Below are 12,559 nucleotides of genomic sequence, written 5' to 3' on the forward strand. Positions count from 1 at the left end.
AACGTCCTTTCGTATAATTTAATATCTTGTACTTTTGTCATTTTTAGACGTTTCTCATCAATAAATTGAACCACTTGGATTGTATCTTGTACATTTGAGCTTTTTGGTCATTTGCGTCTTCAAATCGTCATTTTCGCCTTTTGTCTTCGCACTTATTTAATATAAACGATTACAACTTAAAATAGGACAATTACAACTAAATAATTTACATATTGGGAGGATATTGCTACTAAATATATGTTCATTTGGAGTACTATCAAATATCCCCACACTTGAACGTTGTTTGTCCTCAAGCAATACAGAACTTGAAATTAAATCACACGAATCACTTCTTTATTCTTCACACTTTATGCATTAGTGATTTTGATACGGCGGTATAAACAATGATAGTAACGATGTGGTTTACAGTCCCACATGACTATAAAAATTTAGATCCTTAAGGAAATTGGATCTTTATGAAAACATTTGATCTTTTGAAAATTAATTCTAGCTTTTACCCTAGATAAGTTTTTCGGAATACCCCTTCACCGGTGTTTGCAAAATATTTTTGTGGGTTTTGTGGGTTTCAGATTTGAAAATTTTAGCTCAAAACTTATGGTTTTGTGTCACCCACTTGCTAACCTTGTATTGGGAAAGCAACACGTCCAGTATACTTGTCCCGTATATTACCTTTCGGCAAACTACCGTCCGGTTGTAAAGGAAAGCGATGAACAAGAAACTGTTAAGGCAATGTCTAATGACATGCATTTGTTCATGGTCTAAAACGTGTCGGATGCAATTACTATCCTTTGTAGGAGCAATAGTAAAGAACACCCTATAATTTTTTTTGGTCTGGCACAAGGTCCTATCTTCGACCATGCTATGCAACCACCGTTCTTACGGTTGACACCCAAATTGGTTCAGGTGACCTAATGAATTCTAGGTGAATTCCTAGGATTTTACGTTCAATGGTAATGAACGCATTAAAAATGGGTTTTCAGAAAACAAATCGGTTTTAATTTGATCAAAATATTTTCTCGTTCAAGCTCGAGTTTAGATATCATCGAATTTCATGAGTTTGTAATTCTCAATCTTTAAGGTCAATCTCTAGGATTGAGTAATATCAGTCTTAAAAGCTGATTTTTAATCTTTAAGGAGATTATCCTTTCTAGGGATCGGATTCATTAGTCTTATCAAGCTAATTTGCACGGCGCCCTCCCTATTTTACGAGACAGATCCTCTCATGGTTAGGATAAGTTTGACCACTTGGCGACCCTGTTTGATGCTGAGGTCCGTGGATTTCCTGCTAATTTTAGAGATGACTTTTCTAGATTTTTCGTCAACCTACAGCTGGTCTGGACGACAACTTCTTGACTAAATCAAGAAGCGCGTGTCTTTTTCGGAAGACTTTACTTCCATTTAATGATGGAATTGATTCATCATGTAGATCCATCTTTTCTTTTATCTTTATTATAATATTGTGGGTAAAACAGTCAATTTAGTCCAAAACAAAAGCACCTGCAATAACTTTACAGAAACATGTGATAAATAGTTTTTTTTAATTGAATAACTTGGTACATTCTCCCCACACTTAGTTTCTTTCTTTGCCTTTTTATTCTGCTTTATTCCATTTTAAATGAATTCAAGTGTTTTAGGGTGTTTCTCAATTTTATGTCCTTTCCGAGGTAACGATAATTTCGGTATTAACACCTAGTTTTCATCGTTCATAAATATGTATAAACATGATTTTGAATTCATTTAGTTGAAAATTTTTCAAATTTTCACAAAATTTGGCCATTAAACCAAGTGTAAACCTGAGAGAATTTATAACCCTTCCCCACACTTGAGATCATGCAATGCCCTCATTTGCATGAAACCAGACTCTAATTATAAATTCATTAGGGTGATTAGTGCAGAAAAGTAGTTAAAGATACCCAGTTTTGTAATTACAAAACTCGTCGAATGATAGATGGCGCGCCTCATCGTTCATCCCTTCTTGTTTTATCACACATGTTTTTTTTTCTTCAAAAACGGCTGATTTTCTGAGCTGTTTTTAATATTTGAAAATGCGTCTTTTACCCTTACTTATTATGCATGTTTATTAACGAGTTATGCACTAACCCGAACCCCTAATTTAATGTTAAGTGGGGTTAGACTTCCCCACACTTAGCTGACGATATGTGAAGTCGGTAGAATAAGTTTCACGAATTAGAATAGTGAGCCAGTTATTTACATCTCGGGTGGTGTATAATATATCAATGGGTTTAAAGTTTAGAACCACCCGATCGTCACTACTTAATTCTTTTTTAAGTGTAGCTTTTAGTAAATGGATACGTCTCTTTTCTGGTTCTTGGTCAAATGGATCGATATACACCGACATACATATTTCTATAGGGTGGACAATTCCTAACATTTCCATTCGTTTATTCTCGGGATTAAAGTTTTCACCTCTATTACCCAATTGGGTGAAATTCAAGGTGTCAATATCTATTACTGCTTGTAGTTCATCTTTGGTAGATGACTCGTCTATTGAGAATATTGGGTTAGAAGGTTGTGGAATGGTGAATTTCGGAATCGAAGCAAATTCTTCTTCATTAATGGTACTTATTGGTCTCACCATTTTGGTCTCGGGGGTAAAATTTTCAACGTTATCGTTTTCCCAAGAGTACCAATTTGTCACCCTTACTTCTTCTTCATTCATTGATGGATCGATGATTTTGTCGGTAGAGGCTAATGTGTCGATATGTTGTGAAATTGGTAAAACTGAATAAAAAGTATCATCGGGATAATTGGTGATTTCGGAGCTCTCGAATTCATCAAAATTCGATGATATGAGATTTTCTTGTACATGACTCCTCAGATCAACAGGTGCGTAATCTGATAGAGTTTCAGCTTGCCGATTTACAAACTCTCTCATTTGTTCATTTTGAGCATCAAGTTCTTCGAGTTTGATTTTCATATAATCTAAAGAATTTTCAGGCACATAATTTTCCTCGCCTTCTGGTTGTTGAGTTTGGATTTATTCTTGGGAATAATCCCAATTTGAATTGTATTCTTCATAATCGTTCCATTCAGGTTCCGTGGGTGCGTAATTTTCCATAGGAACGTAATAATAACATTCCCATGTTGAGTGATAATCTCCACAGATTTCACAACCAGTTATTGTTTCATCATTCGTGATCCAAGATTGACCGAACGAATTGTCATCAACATCCGTTTGAGAGTATTGATTAAATTGATTTCGGATGTCATAAAGAGTTTCCAAAATATTCTTGAGATTTTCCATATTGCGCTTATTACCAAATTTTAGCTACAATGTAGTGCATTTACTTAATTATCCTATTAGTTATAAAAATAAAAATTATATAAGTTATCAAATTAATAAACTTTTCTGCTTTTGCCCACGTTTCGAATAGCCAATAGATGCAGCAGGGAGCCAGAACCCTTTAAATCGGAAGCTCACAACTCAGCCACTAACAAATCCAACTATTACTACGAAGCAGAAAATTTGGATGTCTATCAATTTAATCGCTTAAAATAATTTTTCTTTTTTGAAATTTTAGAGAAGGAATAGAAAATTCTATGTCCTAAAAACTAGATCGTCGAGAAATAAGAAAGAAAAAGAAGTGCGTCGGAAAACGTCGAAAAATAAATGGCGGAAAACAAAAATAAGAAAGTAACGCGTCGAAACTTAAAAGGAACTAAAAACTAAGAATTAAAAGTTGCGTCAAAAAATATAAAAGCTTAAAAGAAATACTATATCCCAAAATGGCAATAATTTAAAAAGGTACTAAAAAACGGCGTCGCAAAACTCTAAAGCACCTAAATCTTAGTTTAAAGAAAAAGCACTTAAGGGATTTTACGGCAAAGCCTAAAAATCTAGAAATAAAAATAACTATGGCAAAAACTAAGTTTAAAACTAAGTACGAGCGATAAAATACAAATATTACGCTAAAACAAATAAAAAGTTACAAAATATAAAAATAATCTTAAAGTTGTAAAAAGTACAATTTTTATAAAAATATTATTTTTATATTATTTATTTTATAAAAGTATTAATTTTATAATTTATTAAAACTAAATAAACTAAATATACAAATTAATTAATATCTAAAATTAATTAATATAATAACTAACCCTAATTAGGGTTTAATATTAATAATAATTAATAATAATCCGTAATTAATGTTGTCGGCAGGTTCAGTAGGGCGTGTCAGGTCAGGCCATGCGATCGCATGGTTTTACAACACCGGCTCATGCGATTGCATGGGTCTGGGTTCCAGTTTTTTTTTTAAGAATTTTATATTGTTTTTCTAAAAAATAATATGCAAATATATTTATACAAATATATTTTAAAAATATAGCGTTTCGCCGGTCCCCGGCAGCGGCGCCAAAAACTTGATGTTATGCGAGGTGTATATGAAATAGCTTATATTTTACTAGGAAAAACTATTAAATACGTTACAATTTTATACAAGATATTTATTATTTATTTACAGATGGGATATACCTAAACCTTGCTACAACACTATAGGCAGTGTACCTAATCGTAGATTATTATAGTTTTTAGTAAGTCCGGTTCGTTCCACAGGGAGCGGGCTTATTGTACACTATATTTTAATTAACTATATTTGTACAAAATATTTATAATTATATATAATAATATATAAAAGGGGGTTTACCGTTTAATGACCGATTTGTCGATTTTAAAACTTTAGTCGCAGTTAAAACCTAATGTAAAATATTAAATAAATAAAAGACTTAATTTAAAGCGTAAAATAAATAACGATAATGAAATTGCAATAAATAAAAGTGCGATGAAATAAAATTGCGATAATTAAAAATGTGATAATTAGAAGTGCAATTAAATATGAAAATAAAGGAATTATGCTTATTTAAACTTCCGTAATCATGATGTTTGACGTGTTGATTTTATTTTATTCCCATGGGTTAATTGTTCTTTGTCCTGGATTATTCAATATGTCCGTCTGGTTTTTGTCCATAACAGTCCATCAGTCATAAATATAAAGTGCGAGTGTCCTCGTCAAATTATCCTTATACCCGAAGTCAAATATTCCAACTAATTGGGGACTTAAACTGTAACAAGGTCTTAATACTTTGTTTAATAATTACACCAGGATATCGACTGAGTGTAACCCAAGGTTTTAATACTTTATTATCAATTATGCCAAGTGTCCTTGTACATAATTTCACCCCTGTTTTAATAATTCTAGTGACTATTAATTCATTCCCGTGTCCGGTTAAATGAACGATTATTCATACATATAAATATCCCGCCCATCGTGTCCGATTTGAGTGTATATGGTTATTTATTGGTACGTCCAATTGTAAATCTTTATATTAAAATTAACAAACTATCATTTAGTTAAACAAATATAAAGCCCATTAATAGCCCATAGTCTAATTTCCACAAGTGTCGTTCTTTTGTCCAAACCCCAATTATGGTACAAAATCCAATTACCCAATTTTAATATTTTTAGCCCAACATCATGATTACTTCGTCTTAAATAAGCATAATAATAACTTAAGTACGAGACATCAATTTAAAAAGTAGAACATAGCTTACATTGATTATTTATCGCGTAGTGTTACACGGACAGAGCTTCGACTTTAAAACCCGTAAAATAACCTTTACATAACCCAAACTAATCTAATATAAAACTACCCTATACTATACTATACTATAATATATATATGTATATATATATATATATATATATATATATATATATATATATATTATTAGAGGAGTATTATTATTATTATGTTTAAAACTCGTCGAATAAGCAGGTTATTTATAGGACCTGACCAACTTTTTCGGGCCATGCGATCGCATGGGATATGTGCCTTCTGGCCATGCGATCGCATGGTGTCTGGCACCAGCTCACATTCATTTGTTTTTTAGTCTGCCGACACTATTTAATATAATATAAAATATATAAATAATTTATATAATTATTTAAATATTATATTATATTCTTGTGCATAGTAGACTTGTAATTTTTGGTCCGTTGCGTCGGGCGTTGATAGTTGGCTCAGGTCCCGATTTCGGATTTTTGAACGTCCTTTCGTATAATTTAATATATTGTACTTTGCGTTCCGCAACTTGTACTTTTGTCATTTTTAGACGTTTCTCATCAATAAATTGAACCACTTAGATTGTATCTTGTACATTTGAGCTTTTTGGTCATTTGCGTCTTCAAATCGTCATTTTTGCCTTTTGTCTTCACACTTATTTAATATAAACGATTACAACTTATAATTGGACAATTACAACTAAATAATTTACATATTGGGAGGATATTGCTACTAAATATATGTTCATTTGGAGCACTATCAGTTTACATGAATTCATTTGACCTCGACTAGTTCGATGATTCACGAACAATTAATTGTTAATAGATATGTGTGTGTATATATGTGAATGGTAACTGGAAACATAATTTGAAATATTATATTATTTGGTTATTAGAATTAATTTTGTAAAATAAAATAATATAAGATATAATAAAATTTATTATTTAAAACGAATCTATATTTAGATATAAAAGTTTATTGAATACATTTATTAATTAGTTGTAATACTCGGTTGACACTTCTGTAGTGTTCATATAGATCTAATACAAGTTTATGAAGATTTAAAATAAAAGTTAGTCTGTAAATCGATTACGAAAATTATAGGTTTGACAAAAATATTTTTATCTTTTTAGTTTAAATTTAAGTACTCCGTACATATTACTTTGAACTACAAATAAATATTAGCCGAACCTTTTTGATCAGGTTTCAAACAGTTAATGATCATAATATATAAATGGACGTAATAAATAAATTTGGGAGTTTTAGGAAGACTTTTATATGTTAACTATTTAGCAATGGACCACGATTTATGCTACGTGCTAAAATGGTAGAAAATATCTTGTAGACAGCTGGCTCCTTTATTAAACGCGTATTATGCATGAATCAAATTTCATTCAATCAACATCAACTTATATTCTATTATATATTTATCTATATTTATAACTAACACTAACATGTACCATTACATTCATCCCTCTTGTGATCATCACCCAAACCACCAAGATACCACTTGCTTATTTTTTTTTTCTGTTTCTTCTTTCCTTGTAAATTGACACAACAAACTACCACCTTCATCAATACACCATCAATAACTTATTAAAATTACTATCGCAGTTTCGCAACTACCACTGCAACTATTTATTCATTGCAAGGTACTTCCCATTTGTTGTTCGAACTTCGAGACCAAGAATCACCATGAATCACCTGCTTTAACCATCGATGACAACTTGTAATTTTGATCAAGAACATCAACGAAACCACTACCTTTATCTCCTGAAACACACGACTAAACCACACCCTCACCATCCTTACAAACCGTCATCATCTTAGGCTTTTATCACCACCACACCCTTCATCAACCGGGAGTCACCCAAACTATCACCATCATATTCCATCATCCGACAACCACCACTTCCAACAACCTCAAGACCATCAACAACACCCCATCATGCTACTCACGCTCGCTATTAGTGCTTCATCATGATTCAGTGATACGTGTGAACCTGACTTCGAAAACTGCACGGATTAACGCTGCTAAACGAAGAGGTATAGGTTGTTTATTTTCGTTTCTGTTTTTCTGTTATTTACAAATCAAACACCCTCGAAAACCTGCTGCAATGTCACTATTTTTTACTGCATTTCTGTTTCAAACCCAACATTCACAACCATCAACCACTATCATGAACAACCCAATATCACCACCCTACATTCTATCGTGAGTCACCTGTGTTATATATATTTTTTTCTTTCTTCCTTTCTTCGAACACAGCCTAATCATGTACCATCATTGCTACTACTATAGTCCATTTGTTTCTATTCGTACAGCACTCTATAGGCTGATATATGTCTTTTGTTTACATCACAAACATGAAACCACCATTAACCATCGTGAATAGTCACCACTGTTTACTGTTACTACTGCAGCTATTCTTTTCTTTCTTTTCTTTTTCCTACTGCAGCTGCAGTCTTATTCTTTAATTCTGTACAGCGAGCAAATAACAATGATGATGTTGGTTAATATAAGAATGATGATGATCGATAAATAAAAGGGTTGATGAAAAAGAATTTGACAATGATGGATTAGTGGTTGTATTAATAAACAAGTAGGTATGATGATATGATTTGTATGATAATGGAGAATAAAGGATAATGGCCAAACCTTTTCTGTTTTAATCATTATCAACACTGACGTTTATTTTCTTTTAAACTAATAGGTTAAAAGGCTGGATTATTCCTCCTTTTGGGCTTGATTAATCGTTAGTGGACTGCGATGTTAGACTGCTATGTTCTATTCTTAGTTAGCCCAAAACTTGGTTGCATTACTGGGCCAAGATCTTTCGTATGGTTTCTGCTGGATCAAGAAGTTAAAGAGAGTATGTAATACGTTAGTATGAATGATGAGATGTGTTGACGGTTAGGAGAAATAATGGGGAGTAAGATGATGATGCGTAATGATTCTTGAAGAAGTTAGATAATTAGGATTATGATTAGTGAAGATGATGATGAAGAAGAATGATGATGATCTAGTGTTATGATGATAGTGATAATTGTGTTATGATGTTATGAAGAAGAAGAACTAGTAAATATGAGTATAATGAATTAAAATGGGAATTTAATCAGAAATGAACAAGTAGAAGAATGGTTTAGCAGTGTGTGTGTGTGTGTGTGTTGAGCGAGAGGTTGTGAGTTCGAAACCAGGTCATGGCAAATTTTATTTTTTTAAATAAACAGAACCTACTTGGGATTGTATCTTTGGCTGTGGATTTACTATGATAATTGGGCCGAGAGTTATTTGCTAGTTGGGCCGAGTATGAATTGGGCAGTTGGGCCGAAATTTTTGTTGGGCCGATGGCAGACTCACAGAATCAAAATTTCGGTTTAGATGAATTTAAGTTGTATATTACATCACGAAAACTGTTTAGCCTGGATGGTTTGGGGTGTTAGTGGGTGTGTGAGCGAGAGGTCTCAGTTTAAAGTCTTGTCCGAGGCATTGTTTTTGGGAAAAGCTTTAAGGTAGTATTATTATTATTATTATTATTATTATTATTATTATTATTATTATTATTATTATTATTATTATTATTATTATTATTATTATTATTGTTATTATTATTATTATTATTGTTATTGTTATTATTATTATTATTATTATTATTATTATTATTATTATTATTATTATTATTATTGTTATTGATTATTATTATCATTATTAATAATTATTAATGTTATGATGTAAATTAATATTACTACTAAAACAATTAAAAATTACAATTATGACTACTATTATTATTATCATTATTATTAATATTATTATCATTATCATTATTAGTATTATTATTAAGTAATATTATTCTTAATACTATCATTAGTATTATTATATAAGTCATACTAATACTACAAATCTTACCATTTTAGTATTTTGATCAATATTATGATTATGATTAGTATTATTTATATTATTATAAAAATGATACAAATTATTGGTACTTCCATAAATATTAGTATTATTAACATTTTATACATAAGTATATTATTAATGTTATTATCATTATATCTATCATTACTAATATTAACTTAGTATAATTAGAACTACTGTTTTGATAAACAAATGAAATATATAAATTATAATGTTTAACACATATAACCTAACAAAATATTTTTATATAAAATGAATATATGAAATATAAATATAAAATAATATAATTAATAAGATATATATATATATATATATATATATATATATATATATATATATATATATATATATATATATATATATATATATATATATATATATATATATATATATATATATATATATATATATATATATATATATATATATATATATATATATATATATATATATATATATATATATATATATATATATATATATATAAACTTATTCGATTACGATTATGTGTATTAATATATATACAAATGATATAGGTTCGTGAATCCGAGGCCAACCTTACACTTGTTCAATGCCATCATATGCATAATTACTACGAATTACAATATAGTGAGTTTCATTACTCCATTTTTATATATATTTTTGGGACTGAGAATACATGCGCTGATTTTACTAATGTTTTACGAAATAGACACAAGTGATCAAAAACTACATTCTATGGCTGGATTATGAATATTGAATATCACCCCTTTTTAGCTTGGTAACCTAATAATTAGGAAACGGGTATAACCCCTAATTGACGCGAATCCTAAAGATAGATCTATGGACCTCGACAAGTCCCATCCGGGGTACAGATGTTTTAGTACTTCAAGATTATTATTATTATACAGACGAGTGGTTCTGTTTGGGGATATTCTATGCATTAAAGTTAAGTCGGTTATCAAGCGTTCACCATATGAATGATTTTTAATTCGCGGGTTACGCGTGTTATTTTGTACTCGGGTTACGTGTATAATTAAATATATGAAATCTTGTGGTCTATTAAAATGATGGAAATGAATGTTTATGATAAACTAATGAACTCACCAACCTTTTGGTTGACACTTGAAAGCATGTTTATTCTCAGGTTTGAAAGAAATCTTCCGCTGTGCATTTGCTCATTTTAAAGATATTACTTGGTGTCATTCATGGCATATTTCAAAAGACGTTGCATGCAAGTCATTGAGTTCAACAAGATTACTATTAAGTCATTTATAGTTTGGATATATTATGAAAGGGTAAGCATGCCTGTCAACTTTCGATGTAATGAAAGTTTGTCTTTAAAAATGAATGCAATGTTTGTAAAATGTATCATATAGAGGTCAAATACCTCGCAATGTATCCATATGTTATTGTATTCGTCCTTATAGATTAGGACGGGTCTTTACACAAAAAATTAGACAATTAGAAAATTCACAATTTTAATTTAAAAATCATGTGCATATTACCAACAACTCAACAAGATAACAAGATGTCAAAATTCACTTATGAATATGCAATAACATATACCATTAAACATTTAAAAGCCTCTAACTGTATAGTTATAAACTCTAAGAATATTGACTATCAATAATTTAACATAATCGAAGATGGCATAATGGCAAAATATTTAATTGTTTAGTGCTTACACTCATGACACATATCACAATACCACTGAATAGTAAATACTGAATTATTGATACAAGTAATATTCTAATAATAATTTAACAATATAAAAATATAAATCACAAATGTACCTTGTTAAAGATGGTCCACAAGAGTTTGAGTTGATTATTAACAAATGAGTGAATGACTAGTCAAGTGGCTTAAAAAGAAACTCATGATTATGCCAACTATTTAGGGAGTACTTTTTAATTCTAACTTTTTATCTACGGAGTATCATTTATTGGTGACACGTGCCTATATAGAGATAACATAGATACCCCTTGTTGTTATAATACAGATTATAAATACTAGTAAATTCTACTTCGAAAGAGCACATATTCACTCATCCTCTCATTATAATCTTATTCATCCTCTCATCATAATCTTATTCTCCAACTCCTCTTACTCTCTTTATTTTTATGATAAATATGTTTAGGAATCCATTCAAGAAAAGCCAAAATTTAGGTTGAAGAAAAATACTGAAGGAGAAAAAACTAGCCGAGAATCAGAATTTGTTTAATTAATATAATTAATGTAACATAATATATTAGAAAGTGTAGATATTTATAACACATTTTTGTTAAGAAAATGTATGCATAACATTGTTTACTTTGGTGGTATCACCACGAGGTACCGCTTCTTTAGTCCAAGACAACAACGGATTTCCAACGTGTTTTCTTGAGACTATATTACCGGATGATCAAGGTAGTAATTACAACCATCGGGATGAAGGCAATGAATCTCCAAGGTTGGTCCTAACGGATGACACAAACATAAATTTTGAAGTTTACGATAATCACGATGGTGAAACTCATGTACTTTTTACTAGTAAAACATATAGTAATATAATATACTCCGAATTATGCTGTTATGATGCTATTCTTGAAGTACATAGTCGAGCTTAGAAACTGAATATTGGGTATTTACTAAGATACAAGTTCGGCCTTCCAACACTTCACCCCTTGATAAAACATAATAAGACTAACATTCGTATAACACTTCACCCTCTTATTATTGCAAGTAAAGACCTTGAATGCTATTGATGTATTAAAGATTGCACATAAAATTTCATTTCACATTCTTATCACTTCACCCTCTTATTCACTAGGATTTTTACTCTTAATTAACATTTTAGGTGTTGACGATTTCTTTAAGCACTTTGCAGTTGATATCGATAGCCTGAGGATTGATTTATAGGGGATTGCCGATATTAACCGGGACGAACCTAGACATATATATTTTTCTAGCATTATGAATCTAGGCCTACATGTAGAAAATCGTCTTCGGATAACAAAGTATAGTTATAGTCTTAATGGTAGCACCTTCGTACTAAATTTTAGGACTTAAAAAGCCAACTTCGTGGGAGTACACAATGAAAATCTC

The sequence above is a fragment of the Rutidosis leptorrhynchoides genome, chromosome 6 (assembly GCF_046630445.1).
Source record: "Rutidosis leptorrhynchoides isolate AG116_Rl617_1_P2 chromosome 6, CSIRO_AGI_Rlap_v1, whole genome shotgun sequence".
NCBI classification, from domain to species: Eukaryota; Viridiplantae; Streptophyta; class Magnoliopsida; order Asterales; family Asteraceae; genus Rutidosis; species Rutidosis leptorrhynchoides.